At 36.1% G+C, this 7,644-nt stretch overlaps 1 non-coding gene across 1 annotated transcript; it reads left to right on the top strand.

Annotated features, from left to right (window-relative positions):
- The first annotated feature begins 312 nt into the window (after positions 1–312).
- Positions 313–422, top strand: LOC122013152. The gene has a single exon (XR_006120490.1). It is a non-coding gene; the product is annotated as a small nucleolar RNA R71 (small nucleolar RNA).
- The last annotated feature ends 7,222 nt before the right edge of the window (positions 423–7,644 follow it).

Raw genomic sequence — 7,644 nt, 5'->3', positions numbered from 1 at the left:
TATTTCTATAATAGCATTCACCGCACTCATCCCCATTGATTCAAGTTTCTTTGATAATGTATTTACTTTTGCTAACATAAGCTTAAGTGCATCTATGCCAAATTTGCCTGATGCCTTTGTCGGATTACAAGGGAAGAAGCTTTCGCTTTGCTCTGATGTCCATTGGTGATGATTTAGTGTCACACTTCAGATAATTTCTTTATCTTTGTCCAAACTTTTGTTCATTAGTGTCCCTCCAGTAGCAGAGTCGAGGGACACTTTGGTGTGGTAATTGATGCCATATAAAATGTATGGATGACTAACCATTTCTCTAGTCCATGGTGAGGGCAAAGTCTGAGCATATTCTTGAATCTATCCCAAGCTTCATATAGAGATTCTGAGTCAATTTGTCTGAAACTAGCAATCAAATTCCATATATGTGTGGTTTTGCTTGGAGGATAAAATTTGTCAAGGAATAATTGCTCGTACTATTACCATGATGTGATACTATTTGCAGGCAAGGAAGTGAGCACAACTTAACTCTATCCCTTAGAGAAAACCCGAATAGCATCAATCTCACTCTTCCACTAGGACTCCATTCATTTTCATTGTACTGCATATTACATAGAAGGCTTCCAAGTGTTGATTTGAGTCTTCAAGTGGTCCACCTCCGAATTGATTTTGTTGAAGCATTGTGATTACCGCAGGCTTAATCTCAAAATTATTGACTTCAATAGGTGATCTAGTAATGCTAGATTGAAGCCCACGTGCATAAGATGTTGCGTAATCTTTAAGAGGTTTGTTCGTCATTTGAGAAATTTCCTGTTCTTCTTGTTGTCTCTGTAAGTTTAATCTTCTTTAAAATGCCCTATCTATCTTAGGATCAAATGGCAATAAATCCCTTACAGGATTAGACCTTCGCATATAAGAACAAGATTGCATGAAATCAATTTTGCAAAAATTTTAGAAATGCAGAAAAATAAAGTATTCTAATTGAAAACAAAAATCTAAGTGCAGAATTAAAATATAGAAAAGAAATTGTAGAAGTTAAAAGTAAGTAAATACAAGTTAAATCTATAAAAGAAGAATTGTAGAAATATTTACAAAATGGAAAAGAAAATAAGTTTAGAGTAACTCAAGTGATTATCAACTAATATTATAAATGTAATCTCCGGCAATGACACTAAAAACTTGATGTGAACCCACAAGTATACTTGTGCCGTCAAGTAATAAAAGATTATCGATCCCACGAGAACTGGTTATAAGCACTAGTGATTATTCATGGCGAATTAGCTAAATGATCGATGGTTGTGAGTCATGCGCTAAGTAAAGAAAGTAAGATTGAGAAAGAGAGAGAAAGAGAGAGAGTGGTGAGGAACTTGGTTTGAGAAATGTTCTAGAGGTTCAGTTTTATTATGATGTTAATCAATGAATCATGGATCACCTATTGTTGGTGCAAGTTGCACCAGAATCAAACTTGAGTTTTGATGTTGTCAAATGTTCAAGTTAAGTCTTGTTGTGACCTAACAAGTTGACTACGTGTGCAGGATGTTTACTCAACCGGGAAAGACCTAGTTGGAGGCTAGGCAGAAGAAATCTTAGCAGATCGTGGAACCCAGGTGTAAGTCCAAGTGGGTTGAGGGGACCGGATGCTTGGCCATGTGATCGAGAGGTCTGGAGGATCGAAGATCAAAGGAAAAGTCCTGGGGAGCCAAATAAAGCTGAGTGAAAGGTCCAAACTAGATCTGGAGGATCTAAGTTTGGCAGGTAGGTTGAGATAAATAACTGGAGGAGCGACAGTGAGGTCGGGTTCCCGAAGGGAACAATCTTAGGTCGCTGATCCAACTGATAGAATCGGGAAGGTTTCAAAAGTTGAGATCAAGACAGTCCTACTGTCTTGCATATTATTCCTGCTTTATATTATTGCTCTAACATCTGTTTTGTAGGAGACTTTTTGGCTAATACTGTTTTGCAGATCCGAGCTGATCGGTCAACCGAATAGTAGAATCGGTCAACCGAACCAACCAGAATCAGCACAGAAATCAGGTCAGATCAGAACTAAGTCCAAGTCGGATCAAAGCCTGATCAGTCAACCGAATCATAAGATCGGTCGACCGAACCATAGTGACTCAGCACAGGACAGATCATTAGCACCGATCAGCAGCAAAGGAAATAGGCTGATCGGTCGACCGAACCTGGGGATCGGTCGACTGATCCAATCAGCATTTATTCAACATTAAATAATGATCTCGGCAAAATCACGATGAACAAGGAAGGAAGCTGTTCGGTCGATCGAAGGGCGTGATCGGTCGACCGAACCATTAAAGACCAGTAAATGCAAAAGATCGAGCCAGCTTCGAACTTCAGCCAGGAAGGAAGGGAGCGGGTTTGGACGACCGAAAAGTGGGATCGATCGACCGAACCTCCAGTACACCTATAAAAGCAGGCTCGAAGATAGAGGCCAGACAGAACTCTCTGATCAATTCTTGTGCTCCTCTGCAAGCTGCTCACGCTACTCATCTTCGTCAAGCTCAGCAAGCAACATCATCCGGAGTACCGACCTAAGCCTCATCTGCAATTCACTTGTCGGTATAATCTAATTTAAGCTTGCATTGTAATTTTATTTAAGCAAGATAGTAGGGTGTTATTATCTTGCTCTATTGTACGATTCACTTCTTTCCGAGGATTTCGGAAAGAAGGATTATAGTGCTTTGCCCATCGGTGCGGTCAAGGACCGCGGGACTTCGAGTAGGAGTCGGGCTAGGCTCCGAACGAAGTAACCGAATTGTATCTCTTTCTAATTTCCGCTGCTTAACTTTGAGTGTTAAAAATACGATAAGAAAAGTTTTAAAAGATGCGATATTCACCCCCCCCTCTATTGCACTACTCAATCTATCACCTATTACCTATCCTTTATTCCTATGCACTTGTAGGAAGTTAGATTCATTGTCGGCTCTTCCCCGCGGAGGTCAAGCCAGAATTTCATCTTAATTTCATATCCTATGCTACTAAATAGAAGTGATTCATATGAAGTCCGATAGCAGGATATCCTTGTCACTAGGGTCTCTCGGTCATAAATCATGGGAACACTAACACTTAATAACAAAGATATAGAAATAACAATTATATTCAATTCTCTACTTTATTGTGGAGAGTTGCTTCTCCTTTCAAGGCAATGCCTTAGATGTCTAGAAATGGGATACCCTTGTCACTAGGATCTCTCGGTCATATGATCTATGACATTCCCTTTACGGGATTAGCAATTATACATAAACATTCAATCAAATATGGGAATTAATCTCAAGCACATTGCACACATATAAGATCAAATAGATACAAAGCATAATAATGTCATATAGATAGGAAATTGATAAATCCATGAGTTTTTACATCAATTCACATCACAATTACTCCCTTAATCCTAGAATAAGAGATCTAGTACTCCATAACTAGGAGGAGAGAATAAAAATTTAAGCTACAAACACCAAAATTCAAGAAAGAGATGGGAAGAAGGCTTATCCTATACGAAGAGTAGTCTTCGAATCCAATCCAAGCTTCCGGAAGAATGAGACGCTAAATTCAGCTTTGGATCATCCAAGAAAGCACTAAAGAAGTCTAAATCTTATCCAAGTTGGATCTCCCAAAGGGGAGAACCTTCCTCCCTTGAGAAGGGGAAGAAATCCCCTTAAATAGAGCCCGGCATGGGCCAGCACGACCCGTGCCATGACCGTGTGGAAGGCACACGACCAAGGTTTGCCTGGGCTCTGGTTCGGTGGCACAACCATGTGGATTCATACGACCATAGTCGACTCCATCTCTTGAAAATCCACACGGTCATGTGGATCCACACGACCAAGGTCCGCTCCTCTATTTTGTTAACACGGTCGTGTGGAGTCCACATGGTCAGATCTTGTTTCTTCTCTGTTCTGTGGTATGGCCGTGTGGGTTCACACGACCGATGCCTTCTCCTCCTCTAGCATATGACACAGTCGTATGGATTCCACATGGCTGGACCCTTTTTCTTCGCTTGTTCTCAGAGTTGTATTGATAGGATCGAGTAGCGCGATAGAGGGGGGGGGGGTGAATATCGCTTCTTTTTAAAACTATTCTTTTCTTTTTAAGTCAGAATCGTGCAGCGGAAAATAAGAAAGGAGACACAATCGTTTACTTCGTTCGGAGCCTAGCTCGACTCCTACTCGAAGGCCCGCGGTCCTTGACCGCACCGATGGGCAAAATACTATAATCCTTCTTTCCGAAGTCCTCGGAAAGAAGTGAATTGTACAATGGAGCAAGATAGTAACACCCTACTATCTTGCTTAAATAAAAGTACAAAGCAAGCTTAAATTATACCGACAATGTATTGCAGATGAAGCTTAGGTCGGTACTCCGGACGATGTTGCTTGCTGAGCTGACGAAGATGAGTAGCGTGAGCAGCTTGCAGAGTAGCACCATAATTGATCAGAAAAGTTATTCTTGGCCTCTGACTTCGAGCCTCAATTTATAGGTATGATGGATGTTCGGTCGACCGATCCCTCTGTTCGGTCGACCGAACCATCTCTGATCCCTTCCAGCTGGAGTCTGACGCTGGCTCGATATTCTGCATTAACTGAACTTCAATGGTTCGGTCGACCGATCCCTCTGTTTGGTCGACCGAACAGGCTCCTTCCCTATTCGTCGAGATTTGCCTTGATCTGCATTTATTGCGCCTTTAATATTGATGGTTCGGTCGACCGATCCTCGGGTTCGGTCGACCGATCAGTGTAGTTTCCTTCTGCATTTGATCGTTGCTGATTAAACTGATATGTGCTGAGCATCTTGGTTCGGTCGACCGATCCTCTGGTTCGGTCGACCGATCCGGCCAAACCTGCAACACAGTATTAAGCAAAGTATCCCTGCAACACAAAGGTTAGCACAGTAATATATAATGCATGAGTAATATAGACAGTAGAGCTATCTTGATCTCAACTTGGAAACCTTCCCGGTTTCTTCAGTTGGATCAGCGACCTAAGATTGTTCCCTCTAGGAATCCGACCTCACTGTCGCTCCTCCAGTTTGCTTACCTCAACCTACCTGCCAAACTTGCTCCTCTAGACATGTTTGGACTTTTGCCTGCTCAGTGTCTGATCGCCTGATCCACTAAGACTTTCCTGCAATACCATATTAGCCAACAACAATAATAGTAATACAGAAAACAATAGTAAACCTAAACCTAGATTTACTGAGATCCGCTGGTCCGGTCGACCGCGCTTGGAGTTCACTCCTCCAAGACTTCTCGTTACCTAAGGTTACCACCCCCTAGGATTTTCTCCACTTGACTTCACTCACCAAGACTCAGTATTCGGTTACCCAGGGATCAAGTCCTCCAGACCTATCCACTTGGCTTCCACGACATACCGAGATTTCCCTTACCTAGCTTACAACTAGGACTCAGTATTCGGTTACCCAGGGATCAAGTCCTCCAGACCTATCCACCTGGCTTCCACGACATATCGAGATTTCCCTTACCTAGCTTACAACTAGGACTTAGTATTCGGCTACCCAGGGATCAAGTCCTCCAGACCTATCCACCTGGCTTCCACAATATACCGAGATTTCTCTCCTTGCCTAGCCTCCAACTAGGACCTCCCTTGCCTAGCCTACAACTAGGACTTTCCTAGATCAAGCTCCATACTAAAACATTCTTACTTAAACATATTTGTCTGACATTAAAACCTAGGAGGTCGATTGCACCAACAATCTCCCCCTTTTTGATGTTTGACAAATATGTTTAAGTTAGGTCAATTCAAAAAGATTTAAATTTCTAACTTAAACCTCTTTCTCCCCCTTTTGTCATACAACAAAAAGAACCCTTCATAAATGACATTTAATTGCTAAGGATCCCTAAGTTTTGCACCAACAATGATGGAATACTTGTAAATATTTTCAAGATATGCCTAAGGTATTCCCTCACCCATTTGATGTATAATAGAGTTTTCAAAAAATGATTTATAGAGATTTTGAAAAAGCGTCATTCCGTGAAAAAATTGAGTAAATTTGCAGTATCTTTTTCAAAGTAATTTTGAAGAATGCACTAGGTAAAATCTCTCAAGAATATGTTTCAAAAAGTTTTTCAAGACTTAAAGTATTTTTGCAAAACCATGAAGACTTAATGCTTGCAAAAATTCTTTGAAAGATATTATTATAGAATACTTTTCAAAAATATTTGTAAAGAGTTTTTATCAAGCATCCTTTGTAAAGCTGAGTTCAAAAAGTATTTTCAAGTAATTTTCAAAGAAATTCTCTAAGTAAAATTTTATTTTCAAGGAATTTTCAAAAGGTTTTCAAAAAGTTTGAAGAGTATGATTTTGAAAAGATAATGCTTGAGCTAAAAGATAGTATTTTGAGTTTTGTAAGTAATTTTTCAAAACCAGATTTCTTTAAATAAGTATGCAAAGATAATTTTCAAAAAAAAATATTTGATTAAGAGATTTTAAAGATAACTTTCAAAAAGATTTGTAAAGAATTTTTATCAAACAATTTTATTTTTTTTAAAAAATGTTTTGAAACATTTATTCAAAATATGTTTTAAAAACAAGATTTTGAAAAATATGTCCTTCAGTCAAGTCTCTCCCCCTTAATCAGACACTCCTTTTAGTTATCCTTGTACCTACAAGGAAGACTTTTTTATGTGTAACTATGGAAGACGATTGACTTAAGGCTCTAAAGACTTAGGCAGTGAATAATAATTATATATATAATACACCCAATCAATCATCAATCAAGATTTGAAAAATATTTCATAAGAAAATAGATTTATAAGTTTTCAAAATCCTTTTTTTTAAAAAAATTTAAATTTAAATTTTCTTAGCATCTCACCCATTCTAAATTTTCAAGTATGGTAATCCTATAATTGTGTGAGATGACTTTACTTAAATTAATCCTATCATTGAATTTTAATTGCTATGGTTGTAGGTTGATTGTTAGATTAATAATTGGTTTAAACATAATTTAAAAGTTAGTTTCAATTGAGTATGATTATTTAAGTTTAATTAATTACATTTTAAAGGTTAAAGTTAAATTAATTTATTTATTGTTTAAAATAATTTTGATTAATTTTAAGTTTTTAATTAAGTTTAAAATAATTAAATAATTAAGTTTTAAAAGTAATTTTAATTAATTTTTTAAATAATTTTAATTAAGTTTTATAAAATAATTTTAATTAATTTATTAAAATAATTTCAATTAATTTTTAAAAATAATTATAATTAAGTTTTTTAAAAATAATTTTAATTAATTTTTTTAAAAAAATAATTTAATTAATTTTTTTAAAAAAATAATTTTAATTAATTTTTTAAAATAAATTTAATTAAGTTTTAAAAATAATTTTAATTAAGTTTTTAAAAATAAATTTAATTAAGTTTTTAAAAATAATTTTAATTAAGTTTTCTAAAAATAATTTTAATTAAGTTTTAAAAATAATTTTAATTAAGTTTTATAAAAATCATTTTAATTAAGTTTTTTAAAAATAATTTTAATTAAGTTTTTAAAATAATTTTAATTACATTTTAAAAATAATTTTAATTAAGTTTTAAAAATAATTTTAATTAAGTTTTTAAAAATAATTTTAATTAAGTTTTTTAAAAATAATTTTAATTAAGTTTTTTTAAAAATAATTTTAATTAAGTT

Source organism: Zingiber officinale, chromosome 8A (assembly GCF_018446385.1).
Source record: "Zingiber officinale cultivar Zhangliang chromosome 8A, Zo_v1.1, whole genome shotgun sequence".
Lineage (NCBI taxonomy): Eukaryota > Viridiplantae > Streptophyta > Magnoliopsida > Zingiberales > Zingiberaceae > Zingiber > Zingiber officinale.
The sequence above is the reverse complement of the archived record's forward strand: the minus strand, read 5'-3'. Positions and strand labels throughout refer to the sequence as shown.